Below are 11,621 nucleotides of genomic sequence, written 5' to 3'. Positions count from 1 at the left end.
GGAACTTGGAGCAAGAGTCTCTTCAATCTTGAGGAAGGTTTTGGATTAGGGTTCTTGAGAGAACTTGAGAGAAAATGTGTCTAAGTATGGGAGAGGTGTTTTGGGAAATGTTTTAGAGATGGGAATTGAACTAATGGTATATAGGAAATAACATATGCCCTTTGGAAAATTGGTCCATCACTTAGAAAAAAAAATGAGGCGGGTGAACAGTAAAAACGCTCACTGGAAATTGCATTTCCTGCCGGACAGATTTTACGAAAATGGGCATAACTTATTCGTCCGAACTCCGAATGAGGTGAAACGAAGTGCGTTAGGTAGCTAACTCCAAGGGCTTTCCATGGATATTTATGGGCCACCCAATTATTTGTGTGCTAGGAGATATGACCCTCCAAAGTAGACCCTCGAAAAAGGCTTCACTTGGAAATTTCGGATTTTTATACGGTCGCTCTAAAATTTGGGTTAGACCCATTTCCCACTCAATTTGACCCCCTAAACAAGAATATGAAGTCGGATTTTCGAAAACAAAATGGATTTTTTTTGATATAGCTAAAGAAGTTTCCGGTAACTTCCGAAGCACATTTTTAAGAACCTTTTGGGTCATTTCAATATCTTCCCCTTGGGAACATTCATCCCCGAATGTGGAAGAGACGTACAAGACAAGACTTAGTAAGAACATATCAGCCCCAACATGAATGCAAAATTTTTATTTAAACATCACTTCAAGATTTCAAAACTTAGTGTAAAGCATCCATAATTCATCAATTTAAACATATATGCACATTAATGATTCAGGGGCTGAAATGTAAGACTCAATGGAGTACAAAAGACTTGATTTAATACCTTAGGCTTGAGTGGAGTTGAATAGATAAGGATAACGTCTTTGCATGTCCGCTTCGGCCTCCCAAGTAGCACTCTCCACTTGTTGATTTCTCCAAAGCACCTTAACAGACGCCACTTCTTTGTTCCTCAACCTTTTAACTTGTCTATCTAAGATCTGAACCGGGACTACTTCATACATCAAATTATCTTCTACAACACCCACAACCTCAAGAGGTACGATAGCGTTAGGATCACCAACACATTTCCTCAACATCGATACATGGAATACCGGATGAACTAATTCCATCTCCTTGGGCAACCCCAATTCATAGGCTACTTTACCAACCCTTCTTATTATCTCATAAGGACCGACATACCTAGGACTTAATTTCCCCTTCTTACCAAAACGAACCACACCTTTCATTGGAGAAACTTTCAAATAAACCCAATCACCCACTTTGAATTCAAGATCCCGTCTCCTCACATCAGCATAAGACTTTTGACGACTTTGGGCTGTTTTCAACCTCTCCCTAATCATCCTTACCTTCTCAAGAGCATCCATGACCAGATCCGGACCCAACAAGGCCACCTCTCCAACTTCAAACCACCCAACCGGTGACCTACACCGTCTACCATAAAGTGCCTCAAAAGGAGCCATACCGATACTAGAATGATAACTATTGTTGTATGAAAATTCAATCAAAGGAAGATGATCATCCCAACTACCTTTCAACTCCAATACACAAGCTCTAAGCATATCCTCCAAGGTTTGAATTGTTCTTTCGGCTTGGCCATCCGTTTGAGGGTGGAAGGCCGTGCTAAGCTTTACCTTTGTACCAAGACCCCTTTGGTATGACTTCCAAAAGTGAGAAGTGAATTGGGCACCACGATCCGAGATGATAGACAAAGGAATCCCATGCAACCTTACCAATTCATGAATGTACAACTTGGCATACTCTTCAGCCCCGTAAGTAGTTTTAACCGGTAGGAAATGAGCCGACTTTGTCATCCGATCAACCACCACCCAAACCGAATCAAAGCCTCTTCTAGCCTTGGGTAAGCCCACTACAAAATCCATGTTGATTTCTTCCCACTTCCAAGTAGGTATCTCAATTTCTTGAGTTAGGCCACCCGGCCTTTGATGTTCGGCCTTGACTTGTTGACAACTATGGCAACCCGAAACAAATTTTGCAATGTCCTTCTTCATACCGCCCCACCAATACACATCCCTCAAGTCTCTATACATCTTTGTTGACCCGGATGAATAGAATAAAAAGAATTATGAGCCTCATCAAGGATTCTTTCCCTCACACCATCCACACAAGGAACACATAATCTACCTTGGTACCTAAGGGCACCATCTCCCCCTTGGGAGAAAACCTCCACCTTACCACTACTCACCGAAGCCTTTAATTCTACCAAAGAAGGATCAAGATCTTGCTTGACTATCACCTCATCAACCAAGGGAGACCTTGAACCATCAACAACAACTATTCCTCCACTATCCACCCCTTCTAACCTAACTCCCAATTTGGCCAACCGATGGACATCCTTAGCCAACTCTTTACTACCTTCCTCCACATGAGCCAAGCTACCCATGGACACTCTACTCAATGCATCCGCCACCACATTAGCTTTCCCCGGATGGTAGTGAACACTCATATCATAATCCTTAAGGACTTCTAACCACCTCCTTTGTCTCAAGTTAAGATCTTTTTGCGTGAACACATATTGGAGATTCTTATGGTCGGTGAAGATATCAACATGCACCCCATACAAATAATGACGCCAAATCTTTAAAGCAAAAACCACGGCGGCCAATTCAAGATCATGGGTTGGGTAATTTTTTTCATGAACCTTAAGTTGCCTAGAAGCATAGGCTATAACCTTACCACTTTGCATCAACACACAACCCAAACCAATGCGGGAAGCATCACAATAAACAACAAAACCTTCTAACCCATCCGGAAGTGACAAAATAGGAGCGGACACAAGCCTTTCTTTCAAAGTTTGGAAGCTTTCCTCACACTCATCCGACCACACAAATTTAGCCTTCTTTTGAGTCAACTTAGTCATAGGAGAAGCAAGAGAAGAAAACCCTTCCACAAATCTCCTATAATAACCCGCTAAACCCAAGAAACTCCTTATATCCGACGGGGTCAAAGGTCTAGGACAATTCCTAATAACATCGGTCTTCTTAGGATCCACCTTAATACCATCCCCCGACACCACATGGCCTAGGAAAGCAACTTCCTTCAACCAAAACTCACACTTTTCATATTTAGCGTACAACTTCTCTTCCCTCAATCTTTGGAGTACAACCCTCAAGTGACCCTTGTGCTCTTCCTCACCCCGAGAATAGATCTATAAACACCACCACAAAAGAATCAAGGTAGGGTTTGAAAACCCTATTCATCAAATTCATAAAGAGAGCCGGAGCATTAGTCAACCCGAAAGACATCACCACAAACTCATAGTGCCCATACCTAGTACGAAAGGCCGTCTTGAGAATATCACACTCCCTCACCTTCACTTGATGATACCCTGACCGAAGATCAATCTTAGAGAAGTTACTAGCCCCATGCAATTGGTCAAATAAATTGTCAATCCTTGGAAGAGGATACCTATTCTTGACGGTGACCCTATTAAGTTGTCGATAATCAATACACATTCTAAGAGACCCATCTTTCTTCTTCACAAACAAAACCGGAGCACCCCAGGGAGAATGACTAGGTCTAATAAACCCCTTCTCTAACAAATCTTTTAATTGCTCTTTCAACTCTTTCAACTCCGCCGGGGCCATACGGTAAGGGGGGATATAAATAGGTTGAGTATCGGGAAGGAGGTCTATACCAAGATCTATCTCCCTTTCGGGAGGGACACCGGGAAGGTCTTCTGGGAAGACATCTAGAAACTCATTAACAACCGGAATAGACTCAATAGGAGGGACTTTAGACTCCACATCATTGACTCTCACAATATGGTACAAGCACCCTTTGGAAATCAACCTATGGGCTTTAATGCAAGAAATGAATTTCCCCTTCACCACAACATCCCGGCTCTCCCACTCAAGGACGGGTTCATTAGGAAATCGGAACTTGACTTTACGAGTCCTACAATCAATAGAAGCATAATATGCATGCAACCAATCCATCCCAAGAATAACATCAAAATCCACCATGTTCAACTCAACAAGATCACAAGGCAACAACTTATTTAATATGCAAACCGGACAATTTCTATACACTTTTCTAGCAACAATAGAGACACCAATGGGAGTGGATACTTCATATGACTCATGCAACAATTCCGACTCGACATGAAATTTTCTAGCAACTAAGGGGGTAACAAAGGAAAGGGTGGCACCCGGATCAATCAAAGTATAAACATCAAGATCAAAGATTTGCAACATACCGGTCACCACATCCGGAGTCTCATTAACACCTTGTCTACCATGCAAAGCATAAAATCGATTGTCCCTTGGGGCACCACTTTGAGAAGCACCTCTACCCAAAGGAGTAGTGTTAGCACTTCGGACCTTGTTGCGGATCTTGGGACATTCAAACCTCTTATGACCCACTTCTCCACATTCGAAGCAAGCACCCAAACCCTTCATGCAAGGACCACCATGCTTCCTTCCACACTTAGGGCATACATCCATAGAACCCACTTTACCTCCCCCATGAGGTCTAGGAACATTGATAACAAATCCCCGGTTGACATGAGGGTTTCCTCGGCCTTGATGAAATCTAGAACCCTTAGGGAACCTATTCTCCAATCGGGCCCTCTTGGCCTCGTGCCCCCTTCTCTTCCTCAATTTCTCCTCCTCCATTTGCTCGGCATAAGTCATCAATCGAGACAAATCCATATCTCCAATGAGCATAGCGGACCGACACTCCTCGCTAACCAAGTCGGATACACCCATCACAAATTTGTTCATCCTCGACCTAGAGTCGGCCACCAAGTGAGGTGCATACTTGGAGAGTTGGACAAATTTGAGGGCATACTCCCTCACACTCATAGCTCCTTGCTTCAAGTTCATGAACTCCACCAACTTTGCCTCCCTAAGCTCAAGAGGGAAGAACCTATTAAGGAAAGCAAGTTTAAACTCCTCCCACAACACCACATAGCCATTACCTTTCTCACCCTTCCATTGATCAAACCAAATTTGAGCAACCCCCTTGAGTTGGTAGGCCGCCAATTCCGCCTTCTCACAAGCACCAACATCCATAATGGTCAAGATTTTGCATACCTCATCGATGAACTCTTGCGGGTCCTCATCCACCTTTGAACCATGGAAGACCGGAGGGTTCATCCTCATGAAATCTCTCACCCTTTCCCCCGGGGTGGTAGTTCGAGGAGCTTGGGCTCCTTGTTGCACTTGGTTAGCTACCACTTGTGCAAGCATGGTGAGTGCATCACGGAGCTCACCATTGGTGGGTGGCTCTTTCGGTGATCGGGCCCATCTTCCCCTCATGTTTGGCATGATGATCTAGCAATCCAAAGAACAAGCGTTAGGGAGGAATCACCTTATCGCACTCTAAGCACGACATAGAACATGAAGAAGCGAAACCTTTACTAAAACGTTTGTAGCCTCCCATTCATAGTCGTGGCGCGCTTCACAACCATGATTAGGACTCTACTCAACGCGGTGTGTTGGACTCCGAGGATTTAACAACCTAGTGCTCTGATACCAAGCTTGTCACGACCCAAACCTAGGGCCTAGACGTGACATGGCAAATGAGGAACCCGAAGGAACCCCAAACAAGCCTCTCAAACTTTTCATCACACTTCATTGGTCGCGGAAGTACAATCAACATTAATTAACGGGAAATAGGGACTAAGGGCAAACCATTTCAAAATGACATCATAGAACAAGAGTCAAGCTCATTTACAAAATACTTGTCCAACGCACACCTCTACATACATAGATAGGACGGGGGCCATGACATACTACCGGCTCCCCTCATAGTCAAAATACAATTGCAAGCTAAAGTCTCAAAACATAGGAGTAGGAAACATAACATAGCCCTCGAATCATTGAGGACTCACCAACAAACTCGGATAAGCACTGTACTAGCCACGTGAATGGAGAGAAGGATCAAGAGTAGCTCCGGTCCCTACATGGTGACATAATGAAGGAAAAATATGCGTTAGTACTTGGAATGTACTAAGTATGTGGGGTGCAACACAACAATAGACAAGGACACAATCGAAATACAAGAAATAGTTTCATAGGCATTATGAATAACAATATGAGGATGCATGATCAAAGTGAAGTCAAAACATGTTTAAGTAAATCTATACTAATAGTAGATATCATATGTGTATGCATGATCCAACCAATCTATAACCCCAACTTAGGATGGGGGATGCCGTTCACACCCGGACACCCTGGTGGCAAGGTATAAACCCCTCACATGGTTGATGTTGGTCACACCCCAAGCATCCTAGGTGGTGAGATATAAACCTCTCACATAGTTGATGTTGGTCACACCCCAAGCATCCTAGGTGGTGAGATATAAACCTCTCACATGATTGTCCGGTTCTTTTCCCCCGGACCGGGCATAGTCATGCAACACTTTATATAGGAAATTCCCATTAGGCTCTAATGCAATCTCACGTATGGAATGAACATATACACAAGCTTAGTTTGTCATCAACACATCTCTGGATTGCCATACATCTCATAACTCAAGCTTTAAAGTATCGATTCATCAATTCTCCATAGTTGGACATTTTGTCAAACACCAAGAATCAGAGAGCCTGAAACTGACGGAAATAGGGGATATATGGCTATATGGTTCCAAGAGCGTTGTTACTGCCTAGTTAAGGCCCACACTATCAAACTCAGGTTTGCTACATCAATCTACAAGGAGCTAAGCCATCCGAAGTGATGTCGAGGAGATTACAAGGCCGAACGGCTCCAAAAAGAAGCAAGTCTATGGAAATCACTAGCTTAAGCCTAGACTAAGGCCAAACATGCTCCAACAGTATTCACAAATCATAATTAAGGCACACCACAAGGTGAGGATGATAAAAAAACACAATATGATCTTTTTCGATCTGCTCCTTTGTTATTCTATAGTTGAGAGGAGAGACTTGGTCCTTATGAGTGTACCATGCCCTGTTTATCTTAGTCATGCAATCAACGAGTTGAGAAGCTACTTCATAGGGTTGTTGCATTATACCACCGGGAATAAGTCAATTAGCAACTCCTTTGTTCACTGAGTCAAGACTCATATAGAAGTATTGCAGTAGAAAGTTGTTGGGCAATCCATGAGTTAGGCATTGCAGTACAAATTTCTTAAACCTCAGCCACATCTCATGGATCGGTTCACCTTCCAATCATTTGAAACTTTGGATGCTATCCCTAAGCGTCATCAACTTTAATAGAGGGAAAAATCTCACTTGGAACACTGTGATCAGCCCCATCCAAGAAGTGATAGAATCTCTTAGCAACTCTGCCAACTACTTGCTTGCCTCACTCATTAGAGAAACTGGGAACAACATCAACCGGACCGATTCTTGCGATATGTTCTTAAATTAGAATGGTCCACAGACATCAACAAAATTTCTGATATGCTCATAGGGATCCTTATGAGACAGCCCCCCAAATAAACCCGTTAGTTGTAGGAGCTGAAGCATGGTACTTGTGATGTGAAAAAAAGTGTTTCCCCTAGCTGGAGGTAAACGAATGGCTCAAACCCCACCCATTTGAACTGAGTCATTGATGTTTCCAACATCATCTAGGTGGCCCACTTGTCCTCCTCTGTTTTAACACAAGCAACACAAAACCATAAACAAAAATAAGTAGATTCAATTATAACTAAAAAGAACACAATTCAACTTCACCAAAAGAATTTTAAACAACACCACTCCCCGGCAACAATGCCATTTTGATATAACGTTTCAAGCACACCTTATCCAATTCTAGGTGTTAACGATCGTAAATCAATATAAAACCCAACTAAATGAGTTGGGGACAAATCCCACAGGGAGCGGTACGTGTTTTAAATTCAATTAGGAAGTGCAAATCTGGTCTAATCAGCCATCAAAATAGAAATTATTGAAAAATGTCATTAGTCAAATAAAGCGGTGACACGAATGTCAGATGGGGGTTATGGTTTGTAATGATCAGCTATAAGCAATCACAAAAACTTTGTAATAACAGTAGGGAGAATGATTCTCGGGATGTGATCGATTAAAGGCAAATATAGATATATGGGTAATTGAAACTACTAGTAATTGGCTAAATATTAGTGAGTAGGCTAGACTATAAGAGAGATAGCTTTCTCTCGAACTACTACCCCGAATAAGGTAATATCTTTCGAACATCAACAAACATGAAAATGAAGAACAACCCACACGTTAATTCATCAACTTTTTCGTGCTAGATGGGTGGGATTGGATTTAGGATTCACTCTCTCGAGCTAAACCCAAATCAACCCAACAAATCATTAATCAATAATCTTAGTTCTAAAACATCTCTCTCAAGCAAGCCAAGAACACAAATATAGAACTAGATTAGCAACTAGAATTCTTAAATTAAACCACAATTAATAATTAAACTCACTACAAAATAGCATTTAAGCTAGTAAGTAAAAATACATATAAACTAATTCAGCCTATAATCACATGATCACACCCCAAGAATTGGGGTTTTAGCCAAACATCATAAAAAGGTAAAAAAATAGTTACCTAATGGATTATCCATCAACTGGGTAAGGGTGATTTAGTCTTTACAATGCTTCAATTTGTCGAATCTTCGAAACCCACATCCAAAATCTCCAAATTGAATCTCTAAGGTTCTTCAAACACTACAGAGAAAATTGTTCTGAATTAATTTAGTCTAAGTTAGCTTAATAAAATAAATGTTCAAAATCTAATTTATAGTAGAAAAAAATAAACCACGAAGGGCCATTTTGTGACGTAAGTCGGGGTTGCTGAACTACCCGACGAGCCTCCATTTGACCACTTCCATCGCCTTTTCACCTTTGCATTCAGCATCCTCGAATTCTGTAACTTTGGGTGATCTATCTTTGCTTCACAAAACTACTCGGCGATTCGCCGACTGCTTTTTTTTGTTGCCGACTTGGTTTCTTTCCTTAGGGCTGTCACACTGGAACTTAAGGCAGCCAAGCTAGCCATTTGGAAATTTGTCAAGTGCTCTTGGCGACCATCAGGCTTGCCTTTCTTCATTTCTTCAGCTTGTTTTGTTCCTTTTTGCCTGTTAGTGTCCTTACTTTGTTTCTCAATCCATATACCTGAAAATCAAGGAATTAACATCAGTTTGTGGCACAAATTAAGCATTTAAGGACACTAAATCTATATAAACAAAGCCCCAAATAAGTCCAAATCTTGGACTAATCAATGGGGCATATACATAGGACTGCATGGTTAGCTCACGTGCTTTTATGTCGGTTAACAATTGCTCCCACAGTTATAGTCTAGTGCATTTGTCCATGTTTTCAGTTTATACTTCAGTATTTAGTCTTTACATGTTATGTTCATACGCAGTACTTGGCCATTTCATTTAGCTTAACTTTTCAGTTATTTTTCACTATGTACACTCCTATTCAGCTTATATCATTGCTAAGTTATGCCTTTTTCAAATTAGGTATTTATTCAGATATTATCGATATCCTCAATGCTTAGTACATTCCATGTACTGATGCATACTTTGCGCTAAATCCTTTCATGATGTAGGTTCAGGTATTCAGTATCCAGATCACGCATAAATCGATTCCCGTTGCGTATTCAACTGATTCAGTAGTGAGACATCATACTTCGAGGACAATAGACATGATTTTCATATTCAATCTTTTATTTTAGTTTTCAGTTTTGATAGAGTTAGGTAGGGGCATGTCCCAACAACTCTTGTCAGTAGAGTCTCTTCAGACATATTATGAGATTCAACTTTAGTTTTGAGTGAATGTACAATATCACTAAACTCTTAGCAAGTTCATATATATTCAAATCAGTATTGGGTATTCCTCATCTTTCATTTATCTCATTATTCAGTTGTTATCAATATGCTTGATATATGCTGGAACAGGGTTAACATGTGGTGACTCACGATCCTAGGTGTCGTGTTTACGTCAATGAGGTAGCCTCAGTGTGTGACAAACTTTGTATCATGGAATTAAGGTTAATAATCCTAAGATGTCTGAAAGTCACACTAAGTAGAGTCTCTTTCATGGGTGTGAAGTGCACAACATTTGTGATAGAGAGGCTGCGAAGTATTTTAAGAAAAACTTCACTTTTTTTGCTACTCTTATAGTGCATGAGGCATGATCCAATTTCTCCATTCTAATCCATCTTTATGTGTTTCAGATCATGTCTTCTCGTAGATATCACATGTGGAATGCTAATGCAAACAACGCCAACGCAGTGCCTCAAGTCCCAGACCATGAGGTTTCAAATGCAGAGTTTCAGACTGCAATCCAACTCTTGGCTCAGAGTGTAGCCAACTAGAGCAATTAGCAGGTCCCAGTTGCTACTACCACTAATGTTGGATCAGCTGCAGCTAGGGTGAGGGGTTGGTGAGGACCCAAAGAACTTCATTGATGTGGTTAAGAAAATCTTTGGAGTGATGCAAGTGACTAGTAATGATAGGGTGTAGTTGGCACCCCACTAGTTTAAGGATGTGTCTCACCTTTGGTTCACTCAGTGGAAAGAAAATGGAGGTGCAGATGCAGCTTCTGTTACTTGGGAGTGTTATACTAGAGCTTTTCTAGATAGGTTTTTCGAGAGAGAGCTGAGGGAGGCTAAGTCTCAAGAACTTATGAATTTAAGGTAGGGTACCATGTCAGTCCAATAATACGGGATGCAGTTCACTAAACTCTCCAGGTATGCTCCACACATGGTTGCCGATCCAAGGGAACAAATGAGTAAATTTTTGTTTGGGGTATTTGATCTGGTGAAGATAGAATGTAGAAACACTATGGTTTTAGGGGATATGGACATCTCCATGCTAATGACTCATGTTTACTAATTTGAGGAAGATAAGCTTTGGGAATTGTCTAAGGATAAAAAGATCGCTAGAATAGGGAATTTTGAGTACTCTCAGCAGAAATCGGGTAGTGAAAATCACTCAGAGTTTTAGGAGAGGTCTACACCCCATCACCTTAATCAGCCAGTGCTCCATCCCCCAGCTTTTGACAGGATTATAAACGTAGAGCACCAAGATCTAAGTCTCATGGGAGTGCTTCAGGTAATAGGACTTCCCCAACTTGTCCAAATTTTGGTAAGAACCATCTGGGTGAGTGTCTTGCTAGCAGTTATTAGTGATTTGGGTTTGGTTAGTCTGGTTATTAGTTGAAGGATTGCCCTTCTTCTAGGTAGGGACAATGAGGTAACAATAATAAGGTTCAGTCTATAGCTCCAGCAACACCGGAAGGTTATCTAACTTAGTATGGTGCTTCGTCTAGTACAGGTGGTCAGTGGTATGTTACGAGTCTTTCATTTAGATGTTTATGCATTTTTAGAACAAGGGGCTACTTTGTCTTTTGTAACTCCCTATATAGCATTATACTTCGATGTCAGTCTAGAAATTCTTTCAGAACCCTTCTTAGTATCTACTCTAGTTGGTGACCCAGTTATAGCTAGAAGAGTATACATAAATTACCCAGTCACAGTCTCTCTGAAATTCATCTCAGCAGATCTTGTAGAGTAAGAAATTGTAGATTTTGATATCATTCTAGGAATGGATTAGTTACATTCATGTTATGCCTCAATCGATTGTTGAACTGGTATCATTCGATTTCAGTTTCCAAATGAGTTAATCTTAGATTTGAAGG

The sequence above is a fragment of the Solanum verrucosum genome, unplaced genomic scaffold (assembly GCF_900185275.1).
Source record: "Solanum verrucosum unplaced genomic scaffold, falcon-dt-bn FXZP01000018.1, whole genome shotgun sequence".
Taxonomy (NCBI): domain Eukaryota; kingdom Viridiplantae; phylum Streptophyta; class Magnoliopsida; order Solanales; family Solanaceae; genus Solanum; species Solanum verrucosum.
This window is presented reverse-complemented; position numbering follows the sequence as displayed.